Below are 21,471 nucleotides of genomic sequence, written 5' to 3'. Positions count from 1 at the left end.
TTTGGTGCCGGTTTCGGCGGGGCATGGAGCATTACTGCCCGCAAGAAACGAGCCGGTGTGCAACGCCCCTGGTTACAACACTGGCTCAATTTTTGGCTCCCGCCTGATCCGTAGCGCTCCATAGAGTGCCGTGCTGGGGCCACCCGTGAAAGCTGGCGGTCCGAGCTGTAGTGACTGCAGTGAGGTAAGTAATGTCGGCCTCCAATAAGTGTGATTGTTTTTTATATTACGTTGTGTGCGATTTATATTGTGGTGGCATGAGATACTTATTGGGAATGTTTTTGGATGTTTTTTTTTCCGGTTTTCATTTTTCCCCAGACCTCTCTCAGAGCGCTCCAAGGCCGGCTGTTTAGCTCAGGATTTTCGCATGCTCAGCCGGCCTAGCGCCCTATGAGAAGTGTACAACGCCTCCTTGAGCGCTCCGCCCCACACTCAGGGCCCAGCTGCCCAATTTTGCTGACTGAGGTGCAAACTTTTCCCGGGCACGATCAGGACCGCCCTGCCTCCATTAACGCCCCGAAATGAGCAAAGCTGAAAATCCAGCCCGATATCATCTTTCCTCTCCTCCTTTATCAGGATCTCACACTATCTATCCTTCTTTTCTTTTTCCCCTCCCAGCATTACACTCGTTGTACCAACCTTCCCAGCAAAATGGTGCTCACTGTCCCCTCCCATCCTCCCCGACACACACACACACACACACACACACACACATCTCTTCGCTCTCCGCTTCCAAGGGAAGAATTTTAAATATTTATTTTCACTTGAGACATCCAGCTGAATGACCAATGTCCAGAGTCTGAGGCACCATTGAGATTGCAGACCAAGACAGAAGATGAGGCAGATCAGAACCCCCGCGCTGACAGAAAACCAGACAGAAGGTTAACCATCAGCTGCACACAGAGCAATTTCAAAGGTAATTTATGTGGACGCAGAAGAAACTAATATTGGTAACTTGCTTGGGAGTGAATGGCGGCAGACTCCAAAACGTGCTCAGAAGCAGCGTTCAAGCAGTGCAGAACATTGGTGAGAAGATCACCAATGGACCGGCCATCCCAAAGACCAATCCCTGCTCCCCCAATTCACTAAAGGGACATATCAGGGTGTTTACAGACAGGATGACTTCCTTGATAGGAATTAAGGAAGAAACAACCTGCTTCAACAGCCCAGCTTCAAAGCTGCCCTGCTGAACGCTCAAGTGGATTCATGTAGCAGGGGGCACTGTATGTGCTGCAGCACAAGCTTTTGTCAGTGTGGTTTTAATAATATTTGGTGCCGGTTATGCGCATCAGTGCACTGACCTCATTGTTCAAACATGGCAAAGAGCAACTCGTTTTACCATGCCAACAACACGCTTTATATGAAGAAAGTGCACACTGCATTTTGCGCATCCTGTCAGCTGCAGGCTAACCTGCATCCTCACAGTGCTGGGTGGTGACACTGTTGCTTTTAATAAGTATTGTACGAGCAAACAGCTTACGTAACGCATTCAAACACTTCCGCACCACCTTATTTTCTTCAAAGTGTTGAGTTGGATTTCGATTGAGGGAGGGCTTGGTCTCCTATAATGGCACAGCAGCCTCATTTGAATTCGATATTGTACAGTATTTCCCATCAGTGGCTGTAATAAATCCGCTGCCAGTGTAAATCAGAAACTCTTAATGCACAGTCAGCACTGCTGCTAGATACCGCTTTGATTTATTATACACCGTTCAATTCAATGTCAAATGTAGGGCCGAGGAAATCATTCCTGAGCATCATTGCGACGATAGTGCTGACAATAAATTGACATCTCAGTCATTCTGTTGTCTGTAGCAGTGCTGGCTCTGTAAATCAGTCGAGCCACACTGCACAATCAGCAGCGATCTTACACACGCGGCCTTGAATTACAGCATGCATTTCAAATTTGATGCTGCCCTGACATCTTCCTTTTCAGTACTTCAGCAATCAGGACTCTAATTTGTAATCAAAGTTCTCGCAGTACCCAAGACAACTGGGACTTGATTTGGTGAGCTTCTCTCTATTCTCCGCCAGTCCGAACACCGGTTTCTTCTCGATTCATTTCTGTTGTGCTGTAACTCCTGCTTCGCTTCTGTTCTCCGAGGGTCCCTCATGATCCATTCCCCCCCGATTTGCATGTGCTTCTCATACCTTTCTCACCATCCCATCCATTCCCTCTTACTCTTGCCTACCTTGAACAACAATAACTTATATTTATATAACACCTTTAACGGAGTGAAACTTCCCAAGGCACATCACAGGAGTATTATGCGCTAAAAAATTTGAGACAGAGTTGCTTAAGGAGAAATTAGAGCAGGTGACCAAAGGTTTCCCCCAAAACAGCTTTACTTTCCGAAGAAAAAGTTTTTTTTTCTGTTGACTATAAAACATTTAATAGTTAGTTATGTATGAAGAAAGAGACTGATTGGATATGTGAGCTCAAAGTAAAGTGTGACCGTAGTCTTTTATTGCAGGTCTCCAGAGTGCCTCTCCAGCCTGTGAGGCCTCCTTAAATACCTGTGTTCCCAAGGGATTATGGGATCCCTTGGGACTCCAGGGGATGAGCCCTCTGGTGGCTGTACAAAGTATATACAAGTTTACATATCTAACAACACTCCACACCCCCCCCCCCACCCCCCCAAAGTCAAAAGTGTAAATATTTACAAGGTGAGACAATCTGGGACTGAGTTGATCGTCTCGGTGCAGGCGCTGGTATTGATGAACCGTCTGTAGGGCCCTCGCTGGGCTGCTGTGCAGCTGGCCTTACTGGGCTGCTTGGTGTGGTGAGTCCTGCTGGGCTGCTGTGGGTGAAGGGTTCTGTTTCGTGGCCAACCGCGATGTCGGTTGCCACTGGTGTGTATGTTGGAGGGTCAAAGAAGGTAGGGTCCAAGGTGGATTGCTCAGGATAGTCCGTGAATCCGAGTTTGATTTGGTCCAAGTGTTTCCGGTGAATGAGTCCATTTGAAAATTTGATCCGCAACACCCTGCTCCCTCTTTGGCCACAACAGTGCCAGGAAGCCACTTGGGACCTTGTCCATAATTGAATACAAATACAGGATCATTGCTTTCAATTTCACATGACACATTTGCGCTATCATGATATGTACTTTGTTGAAGCCGCCTGCTCGCTACCTGTTCATGTAGATTAGGGTGAACTAACGAGAGCCTTGTCTTAAGTGTCCTTTTCATGAGCAGTTCAGCAGGTGGGATCCCAGTGAGCGAGTGGGGTCTCGTGCAGTAACTGAGCAGGACTCGGGATAGGCGAGTCTGCAGTGAGCCTTCAGTTGCCCTCTTCAAGCCCTGCTTGATAGTTTGCACTGCTCTCTCTGCCTGACCATTGGATGCTGTTTTGAACAGGGCAGATGTGACATGTTTGCTCCCATTGCGGGTCATGAATTCTTTGAACTCGGCACTGCTAAAACACGGCCCGTTGTCGCTCACAAGGACATCGGCAGTCCGTGCGTGGCAAACATGGCCTGCAGGCTTTCAGTGGTGGCAGCGGACGTGTTTGCCAACATTATCTCACATTCAATCCATTTGGAGTACGCACCTAGAACCACAAGGAACATGTTACCTAAGAACGGGCCTGCATAGTCGACATGGACCCTAGACCATGGTTTGGAGGGCCAAGACCATAAACTTAGTGGCACCTCCCTGGTGCATTACTTAACTACGAGTATGTATTATATCTGTGCACGCAGGACTCTAAGTCCGCATTCATACCGGGCCACCACACGTGGGATCTGGCTATCGCTTTCATCATTACGATATCTGGGTGGGTACTGTGGAGGTCACTGATGAAGGTATCTCTGCCCTTCTTGGGAACCACTACCCGATTTCCCAAAGAAGGCAGTCTGCCTGTATAGACATTTCATCTTTGCGCCGCTGGAACGGCTTTATCTCTTCCTGCATTTCCACTGGGACACTGGACCAGCTCCCGTGAAGCACAGTTTTTGACTAGGGACAGTAAAGTGTCCTGGCTTGTCCAGGTTTTGATCTGCCGGACAGTGACGGATGATTGCACACTCTCAAATGCTTCCATAACCATGGCTAGATCTGCGGGCTGTGCCATTTCCACCCTCGTGGTGGGCAATGGCAGTCTACTGAGGGCATCGGCACAGTTTTCTGTGCCTGGCCTGTGGCGGACAACGTAAGCGCCCATCTCTGGATGCGGGCCAATGCATTAGGATTTACCCCCTTACTCTCAGAAAACAGGGATATCAGTGGCTTATGGTCAGTTTCCAATTCAAATTTTAGTCCAAACAGGTATTGATGCATTTTCTTTACCCCATAGACACACACTAACGCTTCTTTTTCAATTATGCTGTAGGCTCTCTCAGCCTTAGACAGACTCCTAGATGCATAATCAACTGAGTGCAGCAGCAAAGAGTGGCATTTGTGAGTTTGGTAACTGGGTGAGATTTAAGGGTTATTCTCTTTAAACCATTTGGAGGCTGGAGTAAATTGGTAGTGGCAATTGCCAGTAGCTTCTAAGTAAGTAGCAGTTTAATATAAAGGGGAAAAGTTAAATAGTTGGGAATCTTTCAGGTTTTGGCAGAGAAAAACAAGGTAACTCTCCAGTAGGATGCAAATAGCAGCTAGTTAAAACCAGTTCTGTAAACAATTGACTAGTAGTGAGTCATCTGACCTAGATACAGTTTAAAAAGAGGCAGCTCATGCAGAGCACGGAGTGCAGCAGCAAAGAGTGGCATTTGTGAGTTTGGTAAGTGGGTGAGTTCGAAGGGCAAGTGGGGGTGGCAGGTGCAGTTTTGTCCTGTTTTTCCTACCAGTGCTGACACTAGAGCAGTTGATAAGGAGTGCCAGAGTAGGAGACGGAGGCCCAGAGACCAGCCCAACCAGCTGCAGACAAAGACAGAGGGGTGCGAAATCGAGAGGTGACGACACAGCCAAGCTGGTAAGTGGTTGGCTGTTCGACTGGTTAAGTATAACTCTCTTTTAGACTGACTTTTAGATTGGTTTAATTGGCAGCGAACTACTAAGTAGCTGTTTGGTATTTAAGTAAATTTTAGTAAGTAAATTAATTTAAGGGTTAAGTCATGGCAGGAGAGCTCGGACCCATGTCATGCTCCTCCTGTGCTATGTGGGAAGTCAGGGATACTTCCACTGTCCCTGACTACTATGTGTGCAGGAAATGTGTCCAGCTGCAGCTCCTGACAGACCGCATGATGGCACTGGAGCTGCGGATGGACAAACTCTGGAGCATGCGCGATGCTGAGAATGTTGTGGATAGCACATTTAGTGAGTTGGTCACACCGCAGGTAAGGGTTAGGACAGATAGTGAATGGGTGACCAAGAGACAAAGCAAGAGCAGGAAGGTAGTGCAGCAGTCCCCTATGGTCATCTCCCTCCAAAACAGATATACCGTTTTGGATACTGTTGGGGGAGATGACTTACCAGGGGAAGGCACCAGCAGCCAGGTTCATGGCACCATGGGTGGCTCTGCTGCATAGGAGATCAGGAAAAAGAGTGGGAGATCTATAGTGATAGGGGACTTTATTGTAAGGGGAATAGATAGGAGTTTCTGCAGCCGCAACGGAGAGTCCAGGATGGTATGTTGCCTCCCTGGTGCAAGAGTCAAGGATGTCTCAGAGCAGCTGCAGAGCATTCTGGAGAGGGAGGGTGAACAGCCAGTTGTCGTTGTACATGTAGGTACCAACTATATAAGTAAGAAGCGGGAAGAGGTCCTACAAACTGAATTTAGGGAGCTAGGAGTTAAATTAAAAAGTAGGACCTCAAAGGTAGTAATCTCTGGATTGCTACCAGTGCCACGTGCTAATCAGAGTAGAGGGAGCAGGATAGTTAGAATAAATATGTGGCTTGAGCAGTAGTGCAAGAGGGAGGGATTCAAATTCCTGGGACATTAGAACCAGTTCTGGGGGAAGTGGGACCTGTAAAAAAGGGACGGTCTGCACCTGGGCAGGACTGGAACTGATGTCCTGGAGGTAACATTTGCTAATGCAGTTCGGGAGTGTTGAAACTAATATGGCAGGGGGATGGGAACCTATGCAACGAGACAGGGTGAAGTAATATGGAGTCAGAAACAGATGGTAGAAAGGTAAAAAGCAATAGTGGAAGGCCGAGTAAACAAAGGCAAGAAACAAAAAGGGCCACACTACATCATAATTCTAAAAGGACAAAGGGAGTTAAAAAAACAAGCCTGAAGGCTTTGTGTCTTAATGCAAGGAGTATCCGCAATAAGGTGGATGAATTAACTGTGCAAATAGATGTTAACAGATATGATGTGATTGGGATTACAGAGACGTGGCTCCAGGATGATCAGGGCTGGAACTCAACATCCAAGAGTATTCAACATTCAGGAAGGATAGAATAAAAGGAAAAGGAGGTGGGGTAGCATTGCTGGTTAAAGAGGAGATTAATGCAATAGTTAGGAAGGACATTAGCTTGGATGATGTGGAATCTATATGGATAGAGCTGCAGAACACCAAAGGGCAAAAAACAATAGTGGGAGTTGTGTACAGATCTCCAAACAGTAGTAGTGATGTTGAGGAGGGCATCAAACAGGAAATTAGGGGTGCATGCAATAAAGGTGCAGCAGTTATCATGGGTGACTTTAATATGCATATAGATTGGGCTAACCAAACTGGAAGCAGTACGGTGGAGGAGGATTTCCTGGAGTGCATAAGGGATGGTTTTCTAGACCAATATGTCGAGGAACCATCTAGTAGGAAAGGCCATCTTAGACTGCATGTTGTGTAATGAAAGAGGATTAATTATCAATCTCGTTGGAGAAGAGTGACCATAATATGGTGGAATTCTACATTAGGATGGAGAATGAAACAGTTAATTCAGAGACCATGGTCCAGAACTTAAAGAAGGGTAACTTTGAAGGTATGAGGCTTGAATTGGCTAGGATAGATTGGCGAATGATACTTAAGGTTAGTAAAGACAGTGAATGGGCAATGGCAGACATTTAGAGACCGCATGGATGAACTACAACAATTGTACATCCCTGTCTGGCGTAAAAATAAAAAAGGAAAAGTGGCTCAACCGTGGCTATCAAGGGAAATCAGGGATAGTGTTAAAGCGAAGGAAGTGGCATACAAATTGGCCAGAAATAGCAACGAACCCAGGAACTAGGAGAAATTTAGAACTCAGCAGAGGAGGACAAAGGGTTTGATTAGGGCAGGGAAAGTAGAGTACGAGAGGAAGCTTGCAGGGAACATTAAAACGGACTGCAAAAGCTTCTATAGATATGTAAAGAGAAAAAGGTTAATAAAGACAAATGTAGGTCCCCTGCAGTCAGGATCAGGGCAAGTCATAACAGAGAACAAAGAAATGGCAGACCAACTGAACAAGTACTTTGGTTCGGTATTCACTAAGGAGGACACCAACAACCTTCCGGATATAAAAGGGGTCAGAGGGTCTAGTAAGAAGGAGGAAATCCTTATTAGTCAGGAAATTGTGTTGGGGAAATTGATGGGATTGAAGGCCGATAAATCCCCAGGGCCTGATGGTCTGCATCCCAGAGTACTTAAGGAGGTGGCCTTGGAAATAGCGGATGCATCGACAGTCATTTTCCAACATTCTATAGACTCTGGATCAGTTCCTATGGAGTGGAGGGTAGCCAATGTAACCTCACTTTTTAAAAAAGGAGGGAGAGAAAACAGGGAATTATAATCCGGTCAGCCTGACATCGGTAGTGGGTAAAATAATGGAATCAATTATTAAGGATGTCATAGCAGCGCATTTGGAAAGAGGTGACATGATAGGTTCAAGTCAGCATGGATTTGTGAAAGGGAAATCATGCTTGACAAATCTTCTGGAATTTTTTGAAGATGTTTCCAGTAGAGTGGACAAGGGAGAACCAGTTGATGTGGTGTATTTTGACTTTCAGAAGGCTTTCAACAAGGTCCCACACAAGAGATTAATATGCGAAGTTAAAGCACATGGGATTGGGGGTAGTGTGCTGACGTGGATTGAGAACTGGTTGGCAGACAGGAAGCAAAGAGCAGGAGTAAATGGGTACTTTTCAGAATGGCAGGCAGTTACTAGTGGGGTACCGCAAGGTTCTGTGCTGGGGCCCCAGCTGTTTACATTGTATATTAATGATTTAGGCGAGGGGACTAAATGTAGTATCTCCAAATTTGCCGTTGACACTAAGTTGGGTGGCAGTGTGAGCTGCGAGGAGGATGCTATGAGGCTGCAGAGTGACTTGGATAGGTTAGGTGAGTGGGAAAATGCATGGCAGATGAAGTATAACGTGGATAAATGTGAGGTTATCCACTTTGGTGGTAAAAACAGAGAGACAGACTATTATCTGAATGGTGACAGATTAGGAAAAGGGGAGGTGCAACGAGACCTGGGTGTCATGGTACATCAGTCATTGAAGTTGGCATGCAGGTACAGCAGGCGGTTAAGAAAGCAAATGGCATGTTGGCCTTCATAGCGAGGGGATTTGAGTACAGGGGCAGGGAGGTGTTGCTACAGTTGTACAGGGCCTTGGTGAGGCCAACCTAGAGTATTGTGTACAGTTTTGGTCTCCTAACTTGAGGAAGGACATTCTTGCTATTGAGGGATTGCAGCGAAGGTTCACCAAACTGATTCCCGGGATGGCAGGACTGACATATGAAGAAAGACTGGATTGACTAGGCTTACACTCACTGGGGAAGGAGCAGGAAAACGAGTATGCAGTGGATTGCTCCAGTTGAAGAGGCATAATGGGACTAAATGGCTCCTCCCTCCTGTGCGGTAATCTCTATGATTCAGTAAGACTCTGCAATGACACATTAGTTTGTCCATGTGAGACAAAGCATCCCTTTTGCACAGATTTGAAAATGTGATAACAATATAACTTCAAAATAAGAAAATCAATTGAGCCATGCAAATTGAAAGGTCCCAGATTAAGCCTTGGTCTGTACTGAGTTAGCTGATTTAGAAGGGCAGTTACCCTGGCCTCTACATCCTTGGACTAGAGTTTGGTGGGTAAGGAAATCAGCCAAATTGGCCACTGACCACTACTGGAAAGTGAACATGTGATGCCTTCGGTGGTCACACAGTCTGCCAACACCGACCGCCTAGGTTCACAAATGGCAATGACCACAAGGTCATGAGTCAACCGCTTCAGAAGGGGAAAATGACAGTCGGAGGAGAGCCTCTACTCTACCAGTATCCCGTACAGATTTCAACAACAACAACTTGAATTTATATAGCACCTTCAACATAGTAAAACTGCCCAAGACCCTTCACAGGAGCATTATCAAACAAAATTTGAAACAGAGCCACATAAAGAGATATTAGGAGAAATGACCAAAAGCTTGGTCAAAGAGGTAGGTTTTAAGGAGTGTCTTAAAGAAGGAGAGAGAGGCGGAGAGGTTTAGGGAGGGAATTTCCGAACTTAAGGCCTTAGCAGCTGACGCCACAGGCACCAATGGTGGGGCAATGGAAATCGATGATGCACAAGAGGCCAGAATTGGAGGAGCACAGAGATAATAAGAACATAAGAAATAGGAGCAGGAGTAGGCCATACAGCCCCTCGAGCCTGCTCCGCAATTTATTCTCATTGCTGATCCGATCATGGACTCAGGTCCACTTCCCTGCCCGCCCCCCTTAACCCCTTATCCCCTTATCGGTTAAGAAACTGTCTATCTCTGTCTTAAATTTATTCAATGTCCCAGCTTCCACAGCTCTCTGAGGCAGCGAATTCCACAGTTTCACAACCCTCAGAGAGAAGAAATTCCTCCTCATCTCAGTTTTAAATGGGCGGCCCCTTATTCTAAGATCATGCCCCCTAGTTCTAGTCTCCCCTATCAATGGAAACATCCTCTCTGCATCCACCTTGTCAAGCCCCCTCATAATCTTATATGTTTCGATAAGATCAACTCTCATTCTTCTGAATTACAATGAGTAGAGGTCGAATCTTTCCTCATAAGTCAATCCCGTCCTCTCTGGAATCAACCTAGTGAACCTTCTCTGAACTGCCTCCAAAGCAAGTATGCCCTTCTTTTATTAAAGAAACCAAAACTGTATGTAGTATTCCAGGTGTGGCCTCACCAATACCCTGTATAACTGTAACAAGATTTTGCTGCTTTTATACTCCATCCCCTTTGCAATTAAGGCCAAGATTCCATTGGCCTTATCACTTGCTATACCTGCATACTAACCTTTTGTGTTTCATGCACACGTACCCCCAGATCCCGCTGTACTGCAGCACTTTGCAATTTTTCTCCATTTAAATAATAACTTGCTCTTTGATTTTTTTCTGACAAAGTGCATGACCTCACACTTTCCAACATTATGCTCCATCTGCCAAATTTTTGCCCACTCACTTAGCCTGTTTATGTCTTTTTGCAGATTTTTTTGTGTCCTCCTCATACATTGCTTTTCCTCCCATCTTTGTATCATCAGCAAACTTGGCTACGCTATACTCGGTCCTTTCTTCCAAGTCGTTAATATAGATTGTAAATAGTTGGGGTCCCAACACTGATCCCTGCGGCATCCCACTAGTTACTGATTGCCAACCCGAGAATGAACCATTTATCCCGACTCTCTGTTTTCTTTTAGTTAGCCAATCCTCTATCCAACCCCGTGAACTTTTACCTTTTATGTGACACCTTGTCAAATGCCTTCTGGAAGTTCAAATACACCACATCCACTGGTTCCTCTTTATCCACCCTGTTCTTTACATCCGCAAAGAATTCCAGCAAATTTGTCAAACATGACTTCCCCTTCATAAATCCATGCTGACTTTGCCTGACCAAATTTTGCTTTTCCAAATGTCCTGCTACTGCTTCTTTAATAATGGACGCCAACATTTTCCCAACCACGGATGTTAGGCTAACTGGTCTATAGTTTCCTGCTTTTTGTCTGCCTCCATTTTTAACTATGGGCGTTACATTTGCAGTTTTCCAATCTGCTGGGACCTCCCCAGAATCCAGGGAATTTTGGTAGATTACAACCAATGCATCCACTATCCCTGCCGCTACTTCTCTTAAGACCCTAGGATGCAAGCCATCAGGTCCAGAGGATTTATCCACCTTTAATCCCATTATCTTACTGAGTACCACCTCCTTAGTGATTGTGATTGTGTTAAGTACCTCCTCCTCTATAGTCCCTTGACTATCCACTGTTGGAATATTGTTTGTGTCCTCTACCGTAAAGACTGATACAAAATATTTGTTCAGAATTTCTGCCATCTCCATGTTCCCCATTACTAATTTCCCGGTCTCATCCTCTAAGGGACCAACATTTACTTTAGCCACTCTTTTCCTTTTTGTATACCTATAGAAACTCTTGCTATTTGTTTTCATATTTTGTGCTAGTTTACTTTCATAGTCTATCTTTCCTTTCTTAATCATTTTTTTAGTCATTCTTTGCTGACTTTTAAAAGCTTCCCAATCTTCTGTCCTCCCACTAGTTTTGGCCACTTTGTATGCCCTTGTTTTTAATTGGATACCGTCCTTTATTTCTTTAGTTAGCCATGGATGGCTATCTTTTACACCCTTTTCTCCTCACTGGAATATATTTTTCTTGAGAGTTGTGAAATATCTCCTTAAATGTACACCACTGTTCACCAACCATCCTACACTTTAATCTATTTTCCCAGTCCACTTTAGCCAACTCTGCCCTCATACCTTCATAGTCTCCTTTATCTTGGAGGGTTATAGGCTGGAGGAGCTTACAGAGATAGGGAGGGGTGAGGCCGTGCGTGGAGAGATTTGAACTCAAGAATGTGAATTTTAAATTCAAGGCATTGTCAGACCGGGAGCCAATGTGGGTCAGCGAGCACAGGGGTAATGAGTGATCGGGACTTGGCGCAAGTTACGAGTTGAGCAGCAGAGTTTTGGATGAGCTGAAGGGTATAGTGTGGGGAATACGGGATGCTGGCTAAGAGAGCATAGGAATAGTCAAGTGTGGAGGTAACAAACGCATGAATGAAGGTTTGAGGCAGGAATAGTGACATGCGATATTACGGAGGTGAAAGTAGGCGGTCTTGGTGATGATGATGGGGTCGGAAGCTTTGCTTAGGGTCACATAGGACGGTGAGGTTGTGTACGGTCTGCTTCAGCTTCAGACAGTTGCCAGGGGGAGAGGAGTCGGTGGCTAGAGAATGGAAGTTGTGGCATGGACCAAAGACAATGATTTTGGTCTTCCCAATATTTAATTGGAAGAAATTTCTGCTCATCCAGTACTGGATGTTGGACAAACAACGTGACAAATCAGAGCATAGGAGAGGCTGAGAAAGGTGGTGGTGAGGTAGCACTGGGTGTCGTCAGCGACATGTGTGGAACCTGATGTTGGGGCCGAAATTCAGGCCCGCCCGAAACCTGGCGCACCTCCCGTTTTTGAAGTATTTTCACCGCCACGTTGGATGAGGTCGCACCTTTCGCGAAATTCAGCTCTTTGTCGTTTTTTTTAAGCGGCCTGGAAGTCGGTCATAATGGGGGCGGAAGTGGGGTGGTGAGAAAATCGGCAACAAGAGGGCCGGAAGTGGAGGTGGGACGGCATCACCGCTGCGGTCAATCATCAGCGGAGCGGTGATGATGTCATGACGCACGTGCTTCACCACGTTTTCCCCCTTTACTTAAAGGGGAGAGCCGCTGCGAGATCTGCGAAGATTTTAGGTTTGGCCACTGGGCCATCAGAGAGGGTTTAGGCCGGGCCAGCAGCCTGGCATCCAAGAGGGGGTGCCAGGCTGCCGGTTAGCGGCCCGGCCGAACCCGGGGGCATATTTGATCGGCCGATCTGGAAGTCGGCTGGCAAAAAAAATATCATGGCAGCCGCGGCAGTGGGCCCTCGCCTTTAATGGCCGCCGCGCAGCCTAGTTCCACACACAGGCAACAATGTGCACTGACAGAAAACACTGTCGGGAGCACCGCTTGGCAGATCGTGGATTTTTGAAGCTGAATTTGGCTGTTGGAGCGGGAGATCGGCGGTGCGCCCTTTGATGACGCACTCAGGACCGGTCGGCAGCAGCGGGGCGGAAGTGGGAACCGCCGGAAAATCTACCAAAGTGAATTTCGCTGGCGCCGGCCATTCGACCGGAAATCGGCGGCCACTGGACTCCGCCGTTTGCCCGCCGCTTTCTGGCGGTAAGAGGCCTTTTCAGGAGGCTGAATTTCAGCCCTGTTGTGTTTTTGGATGATGTCACTGAGGGGCAGCATATAGCTGAGAAAGAGAAGGGGCCCAAGGATAGACCCCTGGGGGACTCCAGAGGTAACATTGCGGGAACGAGAAGAGAATCCATTGCAGGAGATTCTCTGGCTACGACTGGACAGATAGGACTGTGACCAGGCAAGGGCGGTCCCACCAAGTTGGACAATGGTGGAGAGGCTTTGGAGGAGGATGGTGTGGTCAACTGTGTCAAAGGCTGCAGAGAGATTGAGAAGGATGAGGAGGGATAGTGCACCATCGTCACAGTCACATAGGTTGTTATTTGTGACTTTGCTCAGGGCCATTTCAGTGCCATGGCAAGGGAATAATTTTTCTTTATCTGCTGTGTCAAGACCTCTCATCATCTTGAAAACCTCTATTAGGTCACCTCTTCACATTCCCTATTCCAAGGAGAACAGTCCTAACTTTTCCAACCTCGCCTCATAACTGAAGTCCCTCATTCCTGGTAACATTCTGGTAAGCCTCCTCTGTACCCTTTCTATGGCCATCTTTCCTGAAATGTGGTGCCCAGAATTGTCCACAATACTCCAGCTGAAGCCAAACAAGTGATTTGTAAAGTTATAACATGATCTCTTTGCTTTTCTGTTCTATTCATGAACTCAAGTATAATATATGGGGGGTGAAATTCCCCAGCGCCCCGATTGGGGGGGCGGTAACAGACTCGGGGCGGGACTTCCTGTGCCCGGCGCGGATGTCCTGCCCCGGCCGTGAAATTGCAGTAACCGCCCCTGGCAGGAAGTGGAGTGCAATCTTGCGCTCTCCACTTCCTGTTGGGGCGGGTTCCAGGGCACGACTCGGACGTGTTGATCAGCGATATGTGGTTGCTCCACGTAGCGCTGATGCATTTCAATGCCCATTCCCTGCGGTTAAAGGGGAGGGCACTGCCGGGCCTCTGATGGCCTCCACTGGGCCACCAGGGCTGTGTGGTGTCAAGGCCGCAGCCCAACACCCAAATGGAATGCCATGCTGGACAATAGCAGCCAGGACCACGCCAAAGAAAGACAGAAGGGACCGACGGGTGAGTTGGCCGGAAAAAAATATGGTGATGCGCGGCGCTCCCGACCTCCCCTTTAAGGTTCACCAGACTGATTCCCAGGATGGTGGAACTGACATATCAAGAAAGACTGGATCAACTGGGCTTGTATTCACTGGAGTTCAGAAGAATGAGAGGGGATCTCATCGAAACGTTTAAAATTCTGATGGGTTTAGACAGGTTAGATGCAGGAAGAATGTTCCCAATGTTGGGGAAGTCCAGAACCAGGGGTCACAGTCTAAGGATAAGGGGTAAGCCATTTAGGACCGAGATGAGGAGAAACTTCTTCACCCAGAGAGTGGTGAACCTGTGGAATTCTCTACCACAGAAAGTTGTTGAGGCCAATTCACTAAATATATTCAAAAAGGAGTTAGATGTAGTCTTTACTACTTGGGGGATCAAGGGGTATGGCGAGAAAGCAGAAATGGGGTACTGAAGTTGCATGTTCAGCCATGAACTCATTGAATGGCGGTGCAGGCTCAAAGGGCCAAATGGCCTACTCCTGCACCTATTTTCTATGTTTCTATGTTTCTAACTTTCACCCCGTGAACAGGTGTCGGCCCGGTTCACGGCTCATGAGACTGGCACTGACACCGCTCATGGCAGCCTTGCAGGACGCTGGCCATTTTCCGCCGCGGGACAGAAAGGGGTTGGTGTGCGTCGCTAAGGGGTCAGTGCGCGATCAGCGGGGCATTACAGGCGGGGTGCGGCACTACCATGGCAACACCTCCGCTAACTCCCACGCAATTTCACGGGAGCCGGTAACACCACCCCCAACCGGGCAAAAACAGTTTTGTGCCTCGTTAGCACCCCCTGGAGACACTAATCGGAGTTTCAAAAGAGGGCAATTTCAGTCCCATGCTTTTTAACCACTTGGTCAGCTTGCCCCATCACCTTTAAGGATTTGTGCATAGGAGCATCAAGATTTCTCTGCTCATCTACATTGTCCAAAATCGTACCATTTATTGTATACTGTCTTTCCATATTAGTCCTCGCAAAGTGCATCGCTTCTTCATACTAATCCACATTAAATTCCATCTGCTGTGCTGATATCCATTTCACTATCCTGTCTATGCCATCCTGAAGTTAACAACTATCCTCATCACTATCCACTATTTTGCAAGTTTTATGTCATCTGCAAACTTTATAATGCCTCTTCCCAGACTCTCGAATTATAAAAATTGAAAAAAGTAATGGACCCAAAACTGACCCTTGGGTAACCTCCTGTACAAAAGCAAAATACTGCGGATGCAAATTACAAACCACCTCCCAATCTGAAAATCATCCATCCACCACACCATTTGATTCCTGTCACTGAGCCAATTTTGTATCCATACCAACACTTTCCCCTTAATTCCATGGGCTACCATTTTCTTAATAAGCCTCCTATTGTCAAATGCCTTCCAAAAGTCCACATATACAACATCTACTGCACTGCCTTGATCAGCCTTCTCTGTTACCTCATCAAAGAATTCAACCAAGTTAGTCAGGCACAATTTGCCTTTAACAAATCCATGCTAGCGCTCCATGATTAACCCATGCCTTTCTAAATGAAAGTTTACTTTGTCCCTGATAATGGTTTCCAATAGCTTCCCCTCTCTCCTTTCTTGAATAGTAGTACCTGTATAACATTAGCAACCCTCCAGTCCTCGGGCACTACTCCTGTATCCAATGAGGATTGAAAGACCAATGGCTCTGCAATTTCTACCTTTTATGAAGGGCTTTTGAAAATCTAGATAAATTACACCAGTTTTGTGTACAGGTTTTAAATCGAGAACCCCTATTCCACCAATAGCATGTGCAGATTTTATTGGAAAATTTCTACTGCACCGGTATTGAGCACAGATTATACAGAACCATATTTCATCCTGCTTCCAAACCCTTCAAAGTGTGAGTGCGCAGTCTGCATTAGAACTTTCTTTAATTAATTAGACAGAAGGAGCTGGACTCGTACTATGGAAAAGGAAGCACAAACAGACAGATTAAGGCAATGTACAAAACTCATAACCTGGGTAAAGGTTGTCACAGATACACTGATGTCGGCTTCTAAAAAAGCAAGCCCAGACTTGAAGTGCAAAGGATCTCCCGTTACTAGCTGGTAACTATAAACAAATATAAGATCCAGCGAGTCAGTGATGACATTGTTACTGACGCCATTCCAGCTTATTCAGCCTGCTCCAGAAAGTCTCCTGCTGCCTGCTATTTTACCATCTTCAAATAGTAACAAATGAGATATTGACTGTTCCAAAAGTTATGACTCAACAGAATTGACTTTTAAAAGCTGCAACAGAAATGGATTTGAACCGTTTCTGTGCGAGGTGTCCTTTGGGTGCTATTTCCAAATATTACAACATGGCTTCGTTTTAACATTTTAACTTAATCCTTTAATGACCAAACTAGCTTTCTGGCACGGAACGAGGTTAGTCTGAGTGAAACGCGAATCAGAGAATTCTTCCAACAATTTCAACAGCACCCCAAGGTAAAAGGTTTTATCACCCCCATCAGAAGGTCTGCCCGCAATATGGATGGAATATAGCGTTCAGATACAAAGTAGCACGATTACAACTCAAGTCTCTACTTCCAACAACTTTTCCAAAATGCTGATGAGATCTAATCGAGGCACTCCCATCACCGTATCGATAATGCCCATGAAACTGTACCTCAGCTTTTGCGATTTCATGAGAAATAACCAACCAGAGAAAATCATCCTTTATGTACATATGGAGGTTCAAATTGGTACTTCCTGTGCCCGTTTTACAGGTGTAAAATGGATGCAAAAAGGACCAATTTCAGTGGAGCGACTTTCTACAGCACAAGGATACCTGATAAAAGGTCTGATCAAAAGTGGATTATGCCATTTTGCATGCATCTGTGCAGCCAACTAATACAGATATTAGGGGGCCGAAATTCAGGGTCTTGATAAAGACCGTTACTGCCGGAATGCAAAGGCCGCCGATTTCTGGTCAAAGGCCACCATCAGCCAAATTCAGCAGGGGGGGGTTTTCTGGAGGTCCCCACTTCTGCCCTGCTGCTGCTGAGCGGCCGTAAGTGCATCAACAGTGTGCTTAGATCTCATGGCCCGGCCGAAACCCTCCTCGGTGGCCCAGTGGCCAATCCTAAAGATTCGCCGATTCTCTCCCCTTTAAATGAGGGGAGAGACGTGGTGACGCAAATGCGCAATGATGTCACCATCACTCCACTGCTGAGTGACAGTGACAGAGAATCCATCCCGCCTCCATTTCAATCCCTCACCAGCCGCACTTCTGCCCCCATTATGACCGCTCGGGAAAAAAAGACAAAGACCTGAATATCGATCAAGAGTCAACCTCTTCTGAGACGGCAGTAAAAGCACTTAAAGAATCGTAAGTGCACCAGCTTTCTGGGAGGCCTAAATTTTGGACCCTGTGGTCCATGCATATGCTAATGAGGATCTCAATGCCTGCTTAAGGACCCTTACCAGAAATTGGGCTACCGTGGCCTCAGACCAGGTTATCCGGATATGGTTCTGGCCTATCCAGCAGCCACCACCGAAAAGGAACATTGAATTATTTTTTAACTGCTACAGAGCTAGGAAGCTCCACAGAACTTCCCATGGCTGATGCCAACTGCGATTAGTCACTCCTCCTACTACCCTCCCCTACCCTTCAGGACTTACCTGAGGGCTACTGTACTGGTTCTGTCAGAGTGTAGCGTACAGCGAACGTTAACTCTGATTCTCCAGCTAGCTTCAACACTACACCAAGAAATATGGCTAAAGGTCAGAGCTTCAGAATCCAAATCCTTTAATAAATATAGTGTGAACTGTTGGCAAAGAGTAAAGACAGATCTAGAATTCTTGTAATGCAACAGGAACAATCGAATAAAGCAGCAATAAAGAGAAGTTACTTATCTCTTAGTGTACATCAAAGATAAAATACAATAATTCCAAAACGATTGGAGAAGGAAAAGTTACTTACATAACTGTACTTCTAGGAAGGTTCACAAACACATAAGTTTTGTTGCTGATTAACAAAAGTTAAAGATAGTTCTAGCTAAAATGGATGCAGCTCCATGCGGTTTCTCTCTTTTCCTGGCTTTCTGGCTGTCTGTGTCTAATCGGAAAAAAACGCCACCCAGTGGCAGAAAGCGGTAAGACAGCTGCAGTGGCTCCAATCTGTCAAGAAGCACCACAGTCCATCACAACTATTGCCAGCAAGCTTACGTCGGGCGCGCTGCCTTTGGGGGTGCGACAGGTGTCGGCAACGTATATTTTTATTTTCAGATTTTACTTCAGTCACAGATAGCCATGTTAAGTAAACAGTGGTGACAATTCTAATAGATCCATTTGGAGCGACGGCTGGTGATGGTGTGTTCTGTTTCAGGATTCCCAGAGCCCATGAACATATAACATATGTGATAATCGTGCCATTTAACTCAAGGCTTCCCATGTCACGTTAGCTCAATTTGGTGCAGTTTTGAAAGTACATGAACTCTACAAATCGGCTACTGCAGAAACCTAGGCCGCGATTTTAACTGGATGCTCGTTAGGGTTACCAATTCTGGTTTGTCGCATTCCTGGAGATTTGATCATGTGACATTTAATGACATGGCCTTCGATCACATGACACTGCTCATGTGATGCTTGATCAATGGCATTTGCTCACGTGACATTTTCCCACTGTTTGCAAATACCTATTAAGTCCCGAATAAAATATTTTACTTTTTTGTTTTATAGTGAGATCATTTATACAGCAAAGAAAGAACACAATTGAATAGAAAGATTTAAGGATAAGTAATGTTTAAATAAAAACGACTTCTGTGATGTTTCTACAGGAATGACCGCAATGAGAAACATCGCTGATTCAACACATCATCGATATAAGTAGCTTCTAACTTTAGTTTTCATACAATTTTACAATACACAACAAGTTATAAGAATAATACATTAAATTAATACCAAACCTAATTTGATTCCTTGACTTACACACTCCACCACTGAAGCCCAGCTTCAGGGTGAGGCTTAGAACCCACGGACCAACATCAAAGCTGCCCGACACCTGTAATAAAACCCATTATACAACAGCCCACATCACAGGTAAACAGGAACTCTCCCTCCCTCTAGTTTATGTTGTTCTCTCTCCCTCCCAGTTTGTGTTTCTTTCTCTCTCTCTTTGCCCCCCTGTTTGTGTTTCTCTCTCTCTCTTCGCCCCCCAGTTTGTGTTTCTCTCTCTTTCTCTCCCCCCAGTTTGTGTTTCTCTCTCTCTCTCTCTCTCTCCTCCCAGTTTGTGTTTCTCTCTCTCTCTCTCCCCCCAGTTTGTGTTTCTCTCTCTCTCTCTCCCCCCAGTTTGTGTTTCTCTCTCTCTCTCTCTCTCTCTCCTCCCCCCCAGTTTGTGTTTCTCTCTCTTTCTCTCTCTCCCCCCAGTTTGTGTTTCTCTCTCTTTCTCTCCCTCCCCCCAGTTTGTGTTTGTCTCTCTCTCTCTTTCCCTCTCTCCCCCCAGTTTGTGTTTGTCTCTCTCTCCCCCTAGTTTGTGTTTATCTCTCTCTCTCTCACCCCAGTTTGTGTTTCTCTCTCTCTCTCTCTCTCCTCCCAGTTTCTATTTCTCTCTCTCTCCCCCCCCCCCCCCGAGTTTGTGTTTGTCTCTCTCTCCCTCTAGTTTGTGTTTATCTCTCTCTCTCTCTCTCCCCCCAGTTTGTGTTTCTCTCTCTCTCCCCCTAGTTTGTGTTTATCTCTCTCTCTCTCTCCCCCCAGTTTGTGTTTCTCTCTCTCTCTCTCCCCCCAGTTTGTGTTTCTCTCTCTCTCTCTCTCTCTCCTCCCCCCCCAGTTTGTGTTTATCTCTTTCTCTCTCTCCCCCCAGTTTGTGTTTCTCTCTCTCTCTCTCTCTCTCTCTCTCCCCAGTTTGTGTTTCTCTCTCTTTCTCTCCCTCCCCCCAGTTTGTGTTTGTCTCTCTCTCTCTCTCTCTCCCCCCAGTTTGTGTTTCTCTCTCTCTCTCTTCGCCCCCCCTCAGTTTGTGTTTCTCTCTCTTTCTCTCCCTCCCCCCAGTTTGTGTTTCTCTCTCTCTCTCTCTCCCCACCCCCCCTCCCCACCCCAGTTTGTGTTTCTCTCTCTTTCTCTCTCTCCAGTTTGTGTTTCTCTCTCCCTCCCCAGTTGCTCTCTCAGGACTCAAGGTGTTTTGGACAATGCCGCCCTCCTCACAACCGGTAAAAACGTGGCATTTCCGAATAGCATGGCTACCAGCAGGGCCCGGACAGCGCGATTTGGTTGCAAGCCACAACAGCGCGAACCTCACGTACAAGGAGTATTTCTCCCGAGTGGCCAGCAGCAGCGCTCGGGAGACCAATTGCCCATTCCCAGGGACCAATCCCCCATTCCCAGAGACCAATCCTCCATTCCCAGAGACCAATCGCCCATTCTCGGAAACCAATCGCCCATTCCCGGTGACCAATCGCCCATTCCCGGTGACCAATCGCCCATTCCCGGTGACCAATCCCCCATTCCCAGAGACCAATCCCCCATTCCCAGAGACCAATCGTCCATTCCCAGAGACCAATCGTCCACTCCCAGGGACTCTCGGGCGCATTCAGGACTAGTGGGAGGGAAACCCCCACACGTGGATCTCAGTGTGAAGGCCAGTCCATCTTATCTCCAGGGGCACGTTTAAATGGCACAGGACAGTTTCCCTCCCGAAACCAGTAGGATTGATGTCAGGTCCTATGACTGATGTCGGGTGGGAGTGAAAATCTGGTCGGGAGCCTTAGGAGGGTGACCCAAAAGGAACGGCATAAAGTTAGTGCTGCCCAAGGGCTTTGTCAGCCGAGAGGGAGATGCAAGGCCAGGGCTGTGAAGGCTCAAGGACTGCTTGCTCTTCTTGGCCCACAAGGATTTCTCAGAAAAGTTGTTTTTTTAAACTTACCGTGGCCTCTTCTGGCCATCCGCGCCTCCCGCTAGGTTCTTATGGTGGGTTTGATTCAAAATGAAAAATCACGTTGTGACACCGATAATGCTTTAGGTCCTCGTTAAGCTGCAGCGGGAGCCTCGGCGACTTAAAAGTTGGTGAAGATAAGATGTCTCCGAGTGGGAACATAAGAAATAGGAGCAGGAGTCGGCCATTTGGCACTTCGAGCCTGCTCCGCCATTCAATAAGATCATGGCTGATCTACCTCAACTTCACCTTCTCGTACTATCCCCATATCCCTTGACTCCCTCATATCGACCTCAGGCCGCTATGTGGACCCAGCCTGATTTTAACCCCCTTCCATGCACCATTCTGGCTGGGCAAGGAGGGGTTTAAAATCGCGGCCCTTGTGTC

General features: G+C 46.6%; 1 protein-coding gene across 1 annotated transcript in view; it reads right to left on the bottom strand.

The window, feature by feature from the left end:
* The window catches only part of LOC139226208 (dynein axonemal heavy chain 9-like), a 373,005-nt gene that overhangs the window by 176,334 nt on the left and 175,200 nt on the right, over window positions 1–21,471 (bottom strand). The window lies entirely within an intron of this gene.

The sequence above is a fragment of the Pristiophorus japonicus genome, chromosome 16 (assembly GCF_044704955.1).
Source record: "Pristiophorus japonicus isolate sPriJap1 chromosome 16, sPriJap1.hap1, whole genome shotgun sequence".
NCBI lineage: Eukaryota > Metazoa > Chordata > Chondrichthyes > Pristiophoridae > Pristiophorus > Pristiophorus japonicus.
Note: the sequence above shows the minus strand (reverse complement) of the source record. Positions and strands in the feature narration are given on the sequence as shown.